The sequence below is a fragment of the Microtus pennsylvanicus genome, chromosome 8 (assembly GCF_037038515.1).
Source record: "Microtus pennsylvanicus isolate mMicPen1 chromosome 8, mMicPen1.hap1, whole genome shotgun sequence".
In the NCBI taxonomy this organism is placed as follows: domain Eukaryota; kingdom Metazoa; phylum Chordata; class Mammalia; order Rodentia; family Cricetidae; genus Microtus; species Microtus pennsylvanicus.
Window position 1 is genome coordinate 54,045,583 of NC_134586.1, and position 17,550 is coordinate 54,063,132.

Consider the following 17,550-nt stretch of genomic DNA (forward strand, 5'->3'; position numbering starts at 1 on the left):
CTCTGTCTGGATGGTACATGATGATGAAAGTTACGTTTTTAGACGAGGACTCTGTGACATCGTGTGCATAGAGCACCTGGTTCTCGTCCCTGTGAAGAAAAACATGTCAGGTTGTCCGTCTGTGATGTTTCCTCTCCTGAGATAATTCTCCCGGGAAGATCTTTGCTGTCCATTTGCTCCTTTGTGAGACAGATTGTTTTTTCCAGTCTTCTTTCTAAAATACTTGATGTGTTACCACGGTTCTCTCAAGAGAAGTGTCTCTCTGTAGCTGCCTTTGGGGAAGGCTAGAAAACCAAAGCATCCTATGCAATGAGCACCTTGTTCTCCCCTATGGAAATTCCGGTTTCTGCTGAGCTTGATGATGGGACCAGTAGTCCAAAAAGCTGCCAGAGCAAATGCAGCTCCTTTTTTTCTTAATTAAAAACCCATTTATTAGCACGTCATGCCAGTTTAATGGCGTGCTAATGAAAATGTGCCAAGGTGTGCCTGTTTAAACTGTTGATGCAATTGTTAACTTTTTGGAGGGAGTAAGCATGGTCTTTAATAGTCGTTAATTTTGATATGTACATATATATTGTCTATATCTCACATTTTAATTACTATAATTAAAAGAGGATAAAAGGCATTGTATGCATTTCATTATTGGGATCAAAGATAATTAAAGTATATGAAATGTGGCAATTCCTAAAATGATAAGAAAAATACAGAATATTGTTTTTCCAAATTGAAAATGTGACACGTGGTTTTTCCTAAGATTTAGAAATGTCAGTGATTTATGGAATATTCGTGATATAGGTTTTTCATACACGAACAAAGAATGCCTGGGAGAAGAGAGCTTATCCTTATGTCTACCATGAATAATTTTAGCATGTGTTGCAGCAACAATCTTTCCTGTGCCTTTCTTTGAAAATCAAGTGGAAGGGGCTAGAGAAATGGCTCAGTGGTTAAGAGCACTGGCTGCTCTTCCAGAGGTCCTGAGTTCAGTTCCCAGCAACCACATGGTAGCTCACAACCATCTGTAATGAGATCTGGTGCCCTCTTCTGGACTGCAGGCATACATGGAGGCAGACACTGTATACATAATAAATAAAATAAAATCTAAAAAAGAAAAAAAGAAAATCAAGTGGAAGACGATATATTTTGACATATAAACTAGTCTACAAAGCATTTTATATATTGTGGTTCATCTAATCATTCTTAAGCTTGAATGATAGACATGTCCATTTTGTAGATGGAGAAAGTGAGGCTAGGATATGCTGTCATCAAACGTGAACATGCATCTGGGAGAAGAGAAATCCAGATTTAAACCAGATCATGTTTTTAGGCTTGTTCATAAGACATTCTTGAATTGGAAAAGTGGTCAGAGGCCTTTGAGGATGTCTCTCCTGAGCACTTCCTGCTGACAAGCTAGCCCCGAGTCTGTGGGTGCCTCATGTCTCTGCTTCCCCAGTAGAAATGTCCCACACTTCAAACGTGTATTCCTTGTAAGGTAACTTGGTGTGGATACTGTTGCTTGGATGATGATGAAAACCCAGAATACAGATTTTCATTGTCAGCCTGTTGGCCTGTAGCATGTGCAGTTTCCGTTCAGAACCACCTGATGGCTACAGGTTTTTTTCAGATGCTAAACATCCACTGTTTTATGACATCCTCCTTTTAACAGACTGCACCTTTTAGATGTCTTTGCACAGCAGAAATGATGTGTGCCGTGCATTGCAGATGTTTTTATTGTCTACGTTCCCTCTTCTGGGACACAGGCTTCTCAGCCTCCTTGCAGTTGGATGAGGTCATAGCATGGACTGATCAATCAAAGTGCTGATATTCACCTCCAAGTTGAATCACACGGAAGCCTATTCATTTCTTCTTGTGTTGTTAGAACATGGAAATTACAGGTTGAAATCCTAGACACAACCGGATTGGGTGAGATCCCTGAGCCCACAGCTTGGAGTGGAGGTATCTACAAAGCCTATGTTCCCTGCCCTACCCTCCCCACTTCCCCCAGACAGCCTTGCCTGAGTGAGAAATCAATGTTTCCTGTGCTGAACCACTGAAATCTGAGACAGGTTATTATGTTATCGCCTGGTCTGTCCCTTTTAATATGACAATTCTTTGTTACCTTCCCCACCTCATTGACTTTGCTGGATTTTGATGTCTGGATGTTAGAAAAGTTCCTGTAAAGACTATATATTTAAAACTATATATTCACATGAGTGTGCATGTGTACAGCATACACACCTGTGAAAAATGAAGTTAAATGACCCTTATTAGATGAGTGGTTTGAAGTCTTTAGTAGTAATTAGCATTTTATGAATGGTCCTGACCTTAACCAGCTACGATGGTCTTTATCTCTTTTGATTTCTCTAAAAATGAAAATTTCTCTAAGTAATGCATACCAGCTCTTATCTCAGTACTTAACAGCCTTACTTAAGTTCATTTCAGGTTCATCCCTTCATATTTGATACCTATAGAAATGGAAATTAAAAGTTGCTCATTACACCCTTCCTCAGAAGGCCCCCCTGTAGGCTGTCATGCTCCCTGTCCCCACTTCGCTTCTTTTCTCTACGCTTACAGGCTAACCAGACAGATTCACAAAGCCTTTTCTTGTGCTTCTCTAGTAGGGTCCTGACCAATACCAGCTGGAGTCGGACGACATTTGCTTTCCCAGCCCACGGAGTGGTCTCTTTGTTTGCTGCCACTGTTAAACTGGTGCTTCCCGCTATCCTATACCCATGATGCCAGGGTTTTTAATTCTCCATTTGTTGTTAATTCTGTCCCTTCCTGCCTAGACACCCTCTCTAGCTACTAAAATTTGACCTTGGCAATTTCAGCAGGACTTTCTTTTTTTCTATTTATAGCTTCTAAATTTCATGTCATGTTTAGGATAGGCCTTCCTCATAGAAAATTGTTTCTAAAAAAGCAAAAATTGCTTTGACCTGAGGCATAACTCAAATCACAGTTTTCCTGGTCCTTTTTTTTTTTTTTAAATCACATCGGACACAGTCTTATCCTCCTTTCCCTCTTCCTACACGGTATTGTCGCTTCTACAATTTTCCACTTTCCAAGCTGGATACAAAGTTTTAAATGTCAGCATCTGCATTTGTTTCCCTGGACTTTAATGGATTCTTGATGGGTTTGCATGCCCTGTGCACACACTGCCTATTCTTTCCTACCGCTGCCCATGAAGGTTGCTTTCATCAATGTAGCATTTTCCTCTGCTTTTACAAGCACAATATGCACAGTACAAGTTTGTCAGTGTACCAGGCCTTTGCACTTTCCCATGTGGTTTTTGCATGATCTTTTTTTTTTTTTTGCTTACCTTGAAGCATATTTTCAAAAACTCCCCAACAGAACAGTCTCCATCATAAGGAATTGTCTGTGTGTAGATATTACTTTAATAGTCTGTGCAGTCCTGATTCCTAGATATTCTGCTTCCTCCATCTGCTGAGCTTTGGAATGCCCCTCTGGACTGTAGCTGGACCTCCTAAGGGCCACATAGGCTGTCTCATAGCACACGTCACCTTCCACTCTAGTGGCTTATTTCATTGTCTTCACTTATGCTGTGGAGCTCTTTGAAGGCTGGATCTGTATCTGTCTTGATCACCAAAGCATCCCCTAGGCCTGAGCCAGTGACTGAGAAATGGGGGGGGGGCTCATGTAATGTATCTGATCCCCAGCACCTGAAGATAATGAGTAGATGAAGCACACATTCCAGAAACATACATATAGACACCGACATAAGAGAGATTTGATGGTTGTTTCCAACCTTCTAATAATACAAAAGCCTTAACTTTGAATTTTGAATTTTAGGTGGCTTGGTGCTTGCCTACAAAGCTGGCAGTGGCAGTGAGCTCCAGTTCTGTGGTAGTCATGTGGTCATAAGAAGAAACACTGGTAGCTGGGTAGATCAGGTGTTTCGTGATCATTTAAAACTTATATTTTAGCTCTCTTTATTAGGATGGCACCTCACTGTGTGTAGAGGAGTATCTTTGATGGTCTTGTCCCAATATACAGTTTCAGAAAATGAAATGTCTCCCTTCTGATGTCGATCAGTTATTTTTTTATGCCTTCTTACCTTGTATTTTAGGATTCCAAGGAGTCTGTGTTGGAGATTATAGAATAGGGCGTGTCAGAAGATTACTCACTTTTGGTGGAGCTATGAGGGTATATACCCTTGGAAGTAGGAATAATTTTAAAATCTTCCTTTCAACCCTTGAAATCAATCGATTAGATCGATAGTGCCAGAGTTAGTGAGGGTAACATTATTTCTTCTATGAATAGCTAACATGTGTGCTGTATAGGCTCAATGCGAAATATTTCACATTAAATTCATTTGATTATTTCCCCAACAGCTCTATGAAGCTAAGTACTGTTAACATCCCGTGTTACAGTTGGGGACTCTAGGCTTAGGGGCTGACAATGTTATTATGTGATGCAAGGCTTTCCTAGCATGTGCAAAGCCCACCCAGAGTTTCAGTGCTAGCACCAAGAGAGGCCCAGGCTTCAAATCTAATGGTTTCCATTCCGGATGCCATACTATGTTGCTAATTCCACTCTATATTATCAAGTCTCATGACTTCTCTAGCCTTGTGTCAAATCTGTTCCAGCTGAAGATGAATCTCGTGTTGCCTCTCCATTGCCAATTACTTGTGAATCGTGTGTTATTGTCCTCATGGAGTAACGCCGATAAGGTCAGAGTCAGGTGGGCCCATTTTCCCATGACAAAACTGGGCCATAAGCTAGTTGAAAAGACTTGACCCTGGCCTCCCTGAAGTTGGATGTCACCCCTTCCGCTGGGCTGTTGGTGGCTCCAAATGATTTGGTTTAGTAACTAACCTTTTGAAGGATATTGAGGGTTGGCATATCCATATGATGCCCCACATGTGTGACGGGGACTTAAAACAGACTGTCTCTCATGTTCCATTTCTCTGGGTAAAAGTTATTCCAGGTCCCATGTTGTTAATCATAAAGGTCTTCGGTGAACCAGAAAAAAAACCTTCTGGAAGAAATGATTAAGCATTATTAATACAATTATGTATAACAAAAGACATAATTTACCTTCTCAACATCCAACAAAGAAACTCATTTGAAGCTTCAGGAGCTCCAGCTGAAAGGGCAGGTCTCGTCACAGTGGGCTTTCTAGCAGAGGTGGGGTGGGGGCGAGGAGCTGCACTGGCTGCTTTGTCCTCAGGGACCTCAGAGCGTGATGGACTGGGCCTCTCTGCAGCTGATACCCTCACAGACACAGACAGACACACACACATGCACACATGCATGTGCACACACTCTCTCTCACACACTCACATACACATGCACACACTCACACACATACAAGCATGCATACACACACACTGCTTGCCCATAGGGTTTTCTTGTCTGAAGTTAGTTTAAACCTGCTGTTCACCTGGTCTGGGGGACTACGGGGAACATGGAAAGAAAATTAGTTTGGAGCAATAGGAGATGACAATGGAGAAAAGTTGTCAGAGAAACATAGCCCCCTCTGGAAGACTATTAGACGGAATAGCATTTTGATTGCTGACCCCAAAGTTGGCCATTCTGTTTGTGCTTCTGTTACTGCACTTTGGTACATAAACTCAGTGTGTACAGAGACTGTGAAAATGCCCAGTCCCTATAGTGTGTGTGGTGTAGAGTATATGTCTGTTAAACATTTATTAATGGGGCTCGGAAGTTGGTTCAGATGGTAAAGTGCTTGCGTTCTGGCATGAGGACCATTTCCAGACCCCATGGGAAAAAGTCAGTCATGGTGCCTCCTGCTTGCAATCCTAGCACTGGGAAGGCAGAGACAGATGGACCCTTTAAAACTCGAACTAGCCAGCCTCCCCTGCTTGGTAAGTTCCAGGCCAGGAAGAGGATGCTGTTGTAAAAACAAACAAACAAACAAACAAAAAACTCCTTAGGAACAATGCTAAAGGTAGAAGGTTCAGTGGAGGTTCTGGCTCCTTTGCCAAAACCCAGGCAGATGTGGGAAGAAGCCTGTCTCCATTCTGCCTGCTTCCCGGCCTCGGGATGCTGCTCTCCTTGTGCGTCTGAGGGTTTGTGATGACGATGTCCTCTATGCTCTCTTGAAATTGGAGCAAGGGGTCAGGGACTGTATGTGACCAATTTTACATCCAAAGCCAGTGGTGACAGCTAAATGCATTTTATTCCAGGTTTATAAACTCTCAGGTGACTTGATCCCAGGGCAGCAAAATCTGACACCCTGGAATGAAAGTTGAAGAGGGGAAAAGTACAGCATTTGAAGGTTCAGCATAGTAAGAGGTAGAGAGGAAAGGAGAGAAAGGGAGAGAAGGGAGGAGGAGGGGAGAGAGAGAGAGAGAGGTGTGTGTGTGGGAGAGAGAGAGAGAGAGAGAGAGAGAGAGAGAGAGAGAGAGAGAGAGAGAGAGAGAGAGAAAGAGAGAGAGAGAAAGAGAGAGAGAGAAAGAGAGAGAGAGAGGACTCATTCTGGTTGTGCTGCTGTTGGGCTAGTACAGGTTCTGATCTGAACCTGGCTACCAAGCTATACCTGTGGCCAGCTAAGATCTCTGGCATGGAGCTTCTTTTTTAAAAACAAAAACAAAAAAGGTGGGGGGCGAACAGTCGTGTGCCTTTTAAGCCTCTCTGAGATGTGATTTTTGTTCTTCCTCCGCTCCTTTGGTGGCTTCATAGCTGGGCTTTTACATTGGGAAAGGTTTCCCTCTCCCCAACACATTGGCTTAGGGATTATTGATTTGGAAGGCAAGGGTAATTTACATGTAAATAAATCTCAACCCTGGGCGGCCAGACTGGGACGTCCAGATGCTGTGACTGACTTGCTGACATCACAGCCTCATTAGCATGCGGAGGATGCAGGCATTGGAACTGCGAACAGCGACTTCTCCGGCTCTGCCAGGCGCTCCGTGACAGTTATTATTATTTTTTGGATGAGCTGCACATTTCCTGGTTCAGTGGCCCCGGCTTTGCGAGCAGCTGACTGGTCTCCTAGGTCTGGCTCAGGATCAGCGGATGACGCAGAGACTGGGGTCTGTGACTTCCTTCAGATAATCGTGAAGTCGGCGAGTTTAGAGGAAACTGGGGTTCTTGAGAAGACAATTCCAGGGCTCAGGCAGGCCTAGAACAAGAGCACAAGTCACGGTCCCCGGCTTGGTAGATCTCCAGCAGGGTCTGCGTCTGGGGACGGTGTTCTCTCCGAGGGAATGCAAAAGCAGACCAGCTGGGGTTTGAGCCTGCTGCCTGCCTCAGGAAGGGCTCAGATTTGCAGACTCAGAAAAGGAGATGTGTGGGCTGCCCGGGGTCCTGCTTGCATTTTCTGATACCAGCTCCAGGGGGACAGTGAACTGGAGCAACTGACCAGATCAAGACCCAAGCGAAGGCTTCCTTCCTCTGAAGCTTGGCAGCTCATCCTTTAGGAGGTAGGTAAGAAATCTGTAAATTCCCAAAGCAGGCAGGGATGTGTTTTGTAGCCAGGATGAGAAAGAATCTAGGGTCTTTGGATGGAAAAAGGTGTTCTCTCTGGTACTGGTTTTGGTGGTCCGGCACCTATTTATTAGAAAGTTCGAATGCAAAGTGGCGTGGTACAGACATGCAGTATCTTCAGACCTCAGTGCTCAAGAAACAGGGTTTCTCTAAAAGTGTCCCTTTCTTAACAGCAGCAGAGGAGGGGGGTGGGGGCATTTAAAAAGCAAATAAAGATAGGTAGCATTGATGCACTACCGCTCGGTTTCGGCACGCATCTGAAACATCAGAGATGTCAAGGCACACTTGGCGAGCACTTCCCGATAAAGAAATGACTCTCAAATTATTTAGGTTTAATTTTAGCCAGTCCCTTTGGCTGCGAAATGGTGACAGAGCTTCCGAATATGACGGCATCGCCTGCTGTAGCATATGATGGGATGACTTCCCTACTGGCCTGTGCTCACAGTTAGTTCCTCTCAGTGGCCTTTGGTTTCCCCCAGAACCAATCATAGCACTGTTGATCTGCCGTGGAAGTCTGAGGATGAAGTTCTGGGTTTTAATCTTACTGTTGTTTGCTGTGTGATCGTGTACTGTGCTAGGGTCTATTGGGCTTTTGGGAACTAGAAATGTAGATGCCAGATGTGGTGGCATCCTCCAGAGTGGCTGGGAATTACCTAGACTTATAGATCGCTTCCCCAGTGATAGAGATCACTTACTGTGAGCATGTGCAGAATCATGGGTAAGGAGGGCTCTAGATGACATGAATATAGACATCGGGGTCATGCATAAGAGGCCTGCGGTATACAAGGCTGCATGTGCTTTGCTTTGCTGTGTATCTCTTCCTGAAGGCAATTTTTTGTTTTGTTTTGTTTTGTTTTGTTTTTCGAGACAGGGTTTCTCTGCATTCTTTGGTTCCCGTCCTGGAACTAGCTCTTGTAGACCAGGCTGGCCTCGAACTCACAGAGATCCGCCTGCCTCTGCCTGCCCAGTGCTGGGATTAAAGGCGTGCACCACCACTGCCCAGCCCTGCGGCCCTGAAGGCAATTTTAACCCACTTCAGCAAGGCTGCTTTCATCCTGCGCCCTAGAAGGCAGCCTGCCTGCTGGTGACATTCACAGGTGGGTCGGGATGACCATCCCCAAGGGCTCAAGAGTAAGTCACAACTTTGATAGAATCACCATATTCTGAAAACTGAGGTTTTGGTGCCTCTTAGAGTACTTGTAGAGGTTTTTCCTTTCCACCAAATGCTCTTTCCCCTTGGGAATTTTCTTTTTTTAATGTGAGAATTTAGACACACTGACTTTATCAGGCATCGTGTTCTTTAACACGTTACAGAGCAGTCCACAAAAGAGGGCAATTTCGAATGGTACAGTTATTTTTGTAACTTCCCCCATGCAATATGTATGGGTTAGGGTGGAGTGGGGAGAGATAACAATACAGGAAAGACAATGCTTTCTAGAAGGGGAAGGGGTGGGGAAAGGACTCAGAGACGATGTTCACATAGCGCCTGGACCCTGAGAGCTGGAGAGACGTAAGGATATCTCTTGGAGTAGCCATTTCTGTTTGTGAAATCGAAAGAGCAGTGAGATCTATATATAGGTAGGGTGATAGGTGTAGGGCTTTTGTGATGTGGCATCTAAACATCCCCAAAGCTCTGTACATGCTCAGCAGATGCTAGCTGTTAGCATTGTTCCTTTACTCAAGTGAGCATCGTAAACATTGTTGCAGAAAACAAATCAATCCATGAAAAGGCCACATGTTCACTGGTGAGAGGTAAGGCTAGAAAGAAGATGTGACCTTAGTCACTGCGGAAGCCAAACTCTCCCACTCAAAAGAACTTCACACCCCATTGGTGGAGTTGATATAGTAAAATATATTAGCTAGAACTACTGTGCTGTGGACCCCTAAAAGGTGGCCGAAGGAAAATTAGCCAGGGCCGGTTGGACTAGACTCCCTTAAGGAAGGCCTCCTGTCCTGGAAGCTGACAGGTCACATGGAAGAAGCTGTGGGGTCTTAATTAGAATCAACGCCCTTTTGGATTCCAACTGTGCCTGTGAAAGGCGGATTTTCTCCATTCTTTCTTTCCTACACTATACTTGGTCTCTTGTTCTCTGCCCAGGTTGGCCCTTAAATCTGCATTTCACCTGCTGGAGGGCTCAGAAGTTCCAGAGCTAAACTGATGCCACCATTTGGGTGGTTTCAGCCTCCTCGGGCTGTCTGGAAAGAGAAAATAATAGTAGGTTTGCTTGCCTGTTTAGGGCATGTCTTTTCTCTCTCAACCCCCCCCCCCTCTCTCTCTCTCTCGTGTGTGTCCCCCCATCCATCTATCCATCCCTGTTTATCTATGGCCATGATACCACTTTCCCAGTGATTTGCTGCAGTCACATAGTTGGCCTATTGATGTCCTCCTGGTATCTATTTTTTCTTCCCTCCTTCCTTTCCTCCTCCTTTTCTTCCTTCCAAAACTGGACCTGCAATGCCAAGACTATTAAACTAGCCAGTGACAAAACACCTGCTAGCACAAAGACGTGGTGGGGTAGAGTGGGAATTCACAGAGCCAGAGATGTCTGGTATAAGGTCTGTTTTCCAGAAACTCGTTTGGACTTCCTGGTTGATGTGATCTTTAGTACAAGCATCCTTTTTCTGGAGCATACTATTAGTGAAACACTTTGATAGCAGCCTACCCTCATTGCCCTCTGAAAGCATATGTGATCTTCGGAGAATCACTTGACCTCTCTGAAATTTGATTTTTTTTCTGTCATAGGAATATTGGAAACAAATCCCCCTCCAAATGTTGTGAAGCTGGTGGCTGTAGAGTCTAACCCCTGCCCCATCCTGGGTATTAATTGGCTTTGGTCTCCTCCAGGTGCCGATGGCTTTATTTCCCAGTCAATGCCAAGCTATGAACAGTAGAGGGCAGTAGACTTAAGATTTGTTTATCAGAAATATTAAAATCCTAAGAGTTAAAATAGCCTCGGTGACAGATGGTGACAACCTCTGGCTTTTAGGGCACCCAGAGTGGGAAGGCTCCTGCCAGCCACTCACTTGTCTGTCCTGAGGCCAGAAGGCTTCGTTCCTCTCTCTGCAAAGCCTGCCCCCTTTATTTCCACTGCTGTCATTATCCATACAGTCAAATGCTCTATCCCTCAGATAGGCTCCTGGGTATTCGGACGGTGACTTCCTTTTGTGTGTGGTAGCCATCAAGGGTTTTCTTCCCTGAGTCTCTCTGTGACGTTGTTACTTGGGAAACTGCTGGGGCCTGTGAGCTATTGCAAACCAAGAAACGCATACAAGACTTGGCAAAATCTGCTGTCCTTGCTGATGCAATCAATGAGTCCTGATGCTTTGTTCTTGTTCCGACTTTTAAATAACACTTTTATGTTTAAATACCCTGACCGTGTGTGTGTGTGTGTGTGTGTGTGTGTGTGTGTGTACAATCATATGATTGAGTATAGCAAAGGACACCACTTTTATTAGAAGCTTGGCCACTTGAGTTTGGAGTCTCAATTTTTTGTTCTCTTGGTGTATTATTTAAGCAGTTCATTATTTGGAATCTGAAAAGCAAGCATTGCTTAATTTTATTATTTCAGAGGGAAGAAACATTCAGACTGCTGGATATGGTTGAGGGGTAGTATTCTTGTCTAGCATGCATGAGGCCCTGGTTTCACATCCCTAACACCAGTCCCAGGGTATTTTTTTCAAAAAGGGGGGCAATTGTGATGGGGAGAGGGAAGGATAGAAAAAATTTCTCTCCCCATCTTTTCCCCTAAATCAAAGTGAAGCCATTTGAAATCTTGACACTCATTTCACTGAGTCCAGCACCATGGGCCTTGTGAAGGAAGCGTGTTGGCAAGCATGCTGTGAGCCTGTCTTTGCATGGTGGAGGACAGGGTAAACTTCTAGCACGTTTGGTCCTGAAGTCTCTGAAAATCAAGTTGACTCAACACTTCCTTTCAAATAGGAGAGCTAATACTCATGATACCTTAACAATATGGATGCCTGGATAAGAAAAATAGCACCAAAGAATATGCCAGTGTGGAAGGGGATGAGGGACTCTCACCTGTCCTACCCCTAGACAAAGTACTGCAGGCCACTAACAACTGCTGACAGGGAGAATTGGTCTTTCCCAGGAAGGTGCCTTCTACTTGGCTACCCAATGCCAAGCGGCCAACCCTGAAATCCTGTACCTACAGGCAACACGAAATGGACTCATCAGATTGTATTTCTATATTTATGCATGCACACACACAAAACCTATAATAATTAAGGAGAAAAGACCATGAGTTTGAGAGGGAGCCAGGGAGGGATAAGAGAGGGGTAGGAGGAAGAAAATGGCATAATTATGTTTTTATTTAAAAATATCACAAAAATAAAAATAATTTGGATGAGGAAAACAAATATGAAGGCCAAGTTGGAAGATGAAATGTAATCCTGTAGAGAGGCACAGAATACAGAGACATGGCTGGTTGGCAATGTGGACATAAAGTGAGAGATGACCTATTGGGAATGTGTCATTGGAGTCACACCCTCGCTGAGTCACAGTGTGAACTGATAGCAAGGGGGAATACTAGAGAGTTATTTTTTGTCTTATATTTTTTATGCTTTTTTTTTAGAATTTCATGCAGTATATTTTGATCATATTCTTTCCTTTCCCCCAGCTCCTCCTAAATCTTCCCCTACTTCCCTAGCTATCCAATTTTATTTTTTCTCTAATAATAATAATAATAATAATAATAATAATAATAATAATAATGACGATGGCTGGAGAAATGGCTCAGCAGTTAAGAGCCCTGACTGCTCTTCCAAAGGACCTGGGTTCAATTTCCAGCACCCACATGGCAGCTCGCAACTGTCTGTAACTCCAGTTCCAGGGGCTCTAGTACCCTCACCCTGACACCAATACACTTTTAAAAAGCAACAAAAAGCACACACACACACACACACACACCGTGAAGTCTGATTTGTGTTGGCTACTACTCCTGAGCATGGGACTTGCCCTAGAAAGTGACTACAAACCCTACAAGCTCCAAACAGCAAGCTGTCTGCAAGATATGCCCACTGGTGCAGTAGTGGCACAGATGTTATGGGAGCACTGGAGATTTCTACTTCTTCCCGCGCTGGTATATAAGCCATCAAGAGCAATGCAAGGACTTGTGGAACCCTTTCTGTCTTAGCATGAGAGATAAACCCTCTGTTACTCCTTTCTCAGTCACCCAGCCTGTCTCAGATGACAGATGCCTGGCTTTACTTGTCTTTCCTCTCACACTGGGAGCTTCACTGGCCTCAAGTCCTCCTCTCTTTTTCTCCTCAAAATCAAACTTTATAAATATGACCCAGACCCATCCAGGATTAAGAGTAACTGGGACAAAAATTCTTAGCATTTTATTTTTCCTGGGCAGGGTACCATTTTCCCAACTCTTTTCTAGGCATCAGCTCATCAGTTATGAGTCCTTAGAGATATTGATTCATGAAAGCTCCAGGATTCAACTGAGGAACATATATGTTTCCGTTTCAGAATAGTTGCAGTGTACCTGGAAGTACATGCTACTATGTGTTTAGGTGTTTTAGTGGTTGGATGTATAGAGACATTAACAGCTATCACATCTTGAGGATCTACTTGCTACTCAACATGAATTATGATTCATTACAACTCTCATGTATCTAGTAATCGTGTGATGAACATACATGTGGGATTGGTTGTCTGAGGTGACTCACATAAGAGGACGGTCAGCATTATCGTTAACTGAGTTTGGGGTTATTTTCAGTCTTGGTCTTCCAAATTTGGACATTGTGTTAGATCCCTTCTTCCTCCTTAGCAGGAAGAACAGAGTTCTTTCCATTGGATACATCTTGTGTGCAGAACAGAGCAGTCATGAGAATTGTTAGCCTGAAAGTAAGTTTGCAGCAAACCTGCCTTGTAAGAGGATGTCAGAGAAGGTGAGGCAAAGGTATTATTAAACAATTGAGCAAACAAGACTTTAGAGGCTAGGTTTTACAAAAAGTGAAGAATAAAGATGAGGCTCAAACCCAGCATTACCATAGTCCCAACACTGAGTTATGTCTACCCCTTTAAGAGGCTTCTGTGGACCTATATGGCGTCTTATGGATATTGTCTTTGGACTCCTCAACAGAAAATTATCTGGTTTTATAACCATTGAGTGAATTCCTTTTAATTTGGGGGGATTAGAACCCCCCAAGAACTTGACAGAAAAGAGAACATAGTGGTTCGTTCGACACCCATTGCTTTGAATCAGCTTGTAGGTTTAAAGTGTGAGAATGGTTGGGAGATTCGGAAGACAGACAGGAGATGTGTTTCCCAAAGGCCAGTGGAAGGCATGTAGCTAGGTGAGAGGGAACATGGGAAATTCTGCCAAATGTGCTTTGCCTATGTACATGCCCTTTGGATCCTGGGGAGAGGGGCCAGAACTGTTGCTCAAGACCTTTTCTTTAATGTCAGGGTCTGTGTTTCCTTTTATTCTTCTCTCTTGAGACAAGGGATTTGGAGTCAGCTGTTCAGTAAGTTCATTTCCAGCCCTGCTCTTAATGAGTGTGAACTTTCCAAGTGAATCTGATCTTGTCAGTGAGGGGCTGTCGTTTTCCCTGCTGGATGTTCATGACAGAGACCTTAAAGGTCCCGTGTTAGACCATGACCTGGCCTGACAGTGTTGTGAGGATGCGCTGGGATGTGAGAAGCCAGTCCTCCAGAGAGGTTTCTGAAATGACATCTGACCTTTGCATTTGTCACACACATAGAGCAGGTGGTTGAGGCCACTGGGGGAACCTTGGAAACCATGAAACCAAGCTGTGCACTGGGCAGGATCAGACTTCCATATTTGCCTTTATGTACCTGGGGCATCGCAGAAATGCAGGTTCTGCATTTCTGGAAAGCTCCCTGGTGCTGCTGCTAAATCGCCTTTGTCACAGGCACCCCAGGGCTCCACAGGAAGCAAAACTACTCAATTCAGAAAGCTCAGGTTTTCACTCCTGATTTGAATTAGCTGCTCCAGGGCTTAGTTTATACCCCATGAGTAACAAAAGCAGTGAAGAGTCCCATGTTTCCTGCATCCCATTATTTCAGAGGATTCAAGAAACTTGCACATGTTGGAGCAATGGGCTATCCAGTCTTATTCAGGCTCGGTCCCTGAGAAATACCTGTCTCTTAGGAAGCAGGGTGAAAACGCTGCCTAGTCAGATCTGGGGAGCTAGTGGGGAGATGGCTCAGTCAGTAGAGTTCCTGCCATACAAGCATGAGGACCTGAGTTTGGAGCCTGAGCACCCATGTAAGAACCAGGAATGGTAGTACATCACTGTGACCCTGACTAGATGACCTCCAGAGTCCCTGAGAGATCCTGTCTCAAAAACAGAAAAAGACAACAAACATTGACCTCTGTCTTTCACACACTTGTAACAGAAGTATGTTTACCTACATTCACATGTGTGCATGCTCATAGGAACACCTTCAGATGCCCACATGAATACACACACACACACACACTAAATAGATACACAATAAAAGACAATATCACCCAAACAATTCAGGTATTCCTCCTCTCTAGACATTGGACAGTTTGTTTGTTGGGAAGAATGCCTTCTGGGAGGTGGATAAATGGAAAGGAGCATAGTTGCTGGACAGAGCCAATCAGAAAGCCTGAAACTGTCTTCCTTTCCTTCTATCTACTGCTGCCTAGCCTGCCATCTCAATGCCAGTGTGCCAAGCCCTTAAAGCACTTTAGAACCGGTTTCCGTCCATCACTGAAGAGCTGCTGCCATGCAGCGTCCTTGGCTGGTCACTGTGCTATTGTGTGTTAGTTTGAGTTTTTAAAAGAGCATGGCAGGGAGTGAGGAGTAGCATTTCAGTATCTTCAGGGTGCACAGCCCTGGTGAAGGCCCTATGGGAAGTCTGAAATAGTAGAGGGTATTTTGTTTCTTTTTTTTTTTTAATTTAATGGATTTAAAGTTTTGTGTTGCAAAACAAAACAAGGACTACTGACTGACTATATGATGATGTGAACACGTGTAACACCCCTAGCCTAAACCCTGATAAATGGTTGTCAAGATATGTCTTAAAAATGTTTTATGCAATTAAAAAAAATTAAGGCACAAAAATGTTTGCAGAATGGATATGTTTGTCTATTGAAAAAGTCATGAAGACTCATTGGAAACGCATTGCTTGTCTCTGTTCCACCATGGAAAGTGTTTCCAAGTTTGAAGGGAAAAAACTATTTTTTATTACTGAATTTTCCTTTTTATAATTACATAAGATAGTAATTAAAAGATGACTTCAGTATATCTATTAAATGCTGAAAATATAACATTCTTCCATTGGGGTATTCAGAAATGAACATAGAATATTATAGGAAAAAATGCCAAGTACCCCAGCTTTCTTCCTACTCCTGAAGGCATCATCAGGTCACCCACTTAAGAACTACGAGACTGAGTGGCACATGGCTGAAATCTAGCTCAGAGAACCCTCGTTGGCTGGTATAGGACTAGGAAACAAGCAGCGTATGGCCCTTCAGGAATACGTTTCCTGGGCGCATGCCCACCTGGAATCGAATGCTCCATCCTGTTGGGCTGGCAGGGCATTCTAGGATTTCCTTCCACTTTACAGATAGGTAGATCAAGAGCCGTGGCCTCAGGTGCTGAAGCCATGGTAGTCCTTGCTTCTTCCTTTTCTCAGATACTTTCTCTTGGCCCTTTCACAACTTCACAGTGCTTTGGAACATTTACTTTGGGTAGACCAGGAGTTTTTAGTCTATCTGTTCTTCAAGCACTCTTTTCAATGTTGAACAGTCAATAGCACATATAGAGTACGATCAGTTGACACTGAAGTCACAGTGCTCAGCAGTAATATTCTTTCGTGTACTTCAGCAGCAGAGGCCAGAGGTAGTTTTCTTTGATGTGATCTTTGTGATATACCTCTCTCTCTCTCTCTCTCTCTCTCTCTCTCTCTCTCTCTCTCTCTTTCTCTCTCAACCTTTGGTTCTTCAAGACAGGGTTTCTCTGTGCAGCCTTGACTGTCCTGGAACTCACTCTGTAGACCAGGATGGCCTCAAACTCACGGAGATCTGCCTGCCTCTGCCTCCCAAGTGCTGAAATTAAAGGTGTGCGCCACCTCCGCCCGGCCTGATGTACTTCTCATCTCTACTACACTACAAAGTTGTGTCAAACTGCAAAGTTGGCCTCTTTGTAACAGTATATATTTTTAGTTATTGTAGAATATAACTCTATAGCAAAATTTATATGCCAATAATAATCTTGTTTTCATGCCTATAAAGAGTATGTGGCTCACTGTGAACTACAAAATCAGAACTTGAGATTCACGTTATTTCATGAGCTACTTACTGGATGCTTATTGTTCTAGTTGCCAGACCTTAGGAACTGACATTCCATATGAAAAATATGAGAGACATGCCGACCAGAAAATAATTTCAAATAGTGACAAGTGCTAAGGAAAAATTTAAAGGACTGGAAAATGAGAAGAGGGGTGAGCTTTGAAAAAGAGAGGGATTGATGTCTTTGAGTGACGACCTGAGTAGTGACAGTCGACCATGACAAGGCTCTGAAGGGAAGGTTTTCTAGGCAGAGCAGCAACTGCAGTGTCCGAGTGAGTTGTCCTCAGCAACTTCAAGGAACAAAGGCCAACATGGCTGCATCATTGAAAAGACCGCCAGCCGAGTGCAGTGACGCTGGAGAAGATGAGACTGATTCCTCAAGATCTTATCATGACCACAGTTAAGGAACTTGTCCTTTGCTTTATCACCACTGTGTACTGCAAGCTGGAGAGTAGAGAGTGGCCAGCATCTCTGTAAGACAATGGTGGAAATGAGATCTTAGAAGGGCGAGAGTAGGAGACAGAATAGAGTTCATCTTATCTTCTGTGCTTAAAGAGTGTGGGCATCACCCCATCCGCCTGGTCTGGGAGGAGGGGAGGCAGGAGCATCCATCTTCGCTTGATTTCAGAGTCTTCCTGCTCTGGACCATGTGAATCCAATCCACTTAAGGCTTCTTTCCAATAAAATATGAAACCAGGACATGTTATTTTCATTCTACGTACTTCATTCCTTCCTTTCTCTCCAGGAGAAAGAGGAAGCAGGTTCT

At 43.9% G+C, this 17,550-nt stretch overlaps 1 protein-coding gene across 5 annotated transcripts in view; it reads left to right on the forward strand.

Moving 5' to 3' along the window:
• Prickle2 (prickle planar cell polarity protein 2) overlaps window positions 1-17,550 on the forward strand; it is a 339,873-nt gene that overhangs the window by 223,382 nt on the left and 98,941 nt on the right. The window contains exon 1 of one of the 5 annotated variants that reach the window (XM_075983448.1): window positions 6,834-7,406. The exons of the other annotated variants lie outside the window; for them this stretch is intronic. The gene's annotated coding sequence lies outside the window, so the exon portion shown is untranslated. Of the gene's footprint in view, window positions 1-6,833; window positions 7,407-17,550 lie in introns of those variants that run through there. 5 annotated transcript variants of the gene reach the window in all.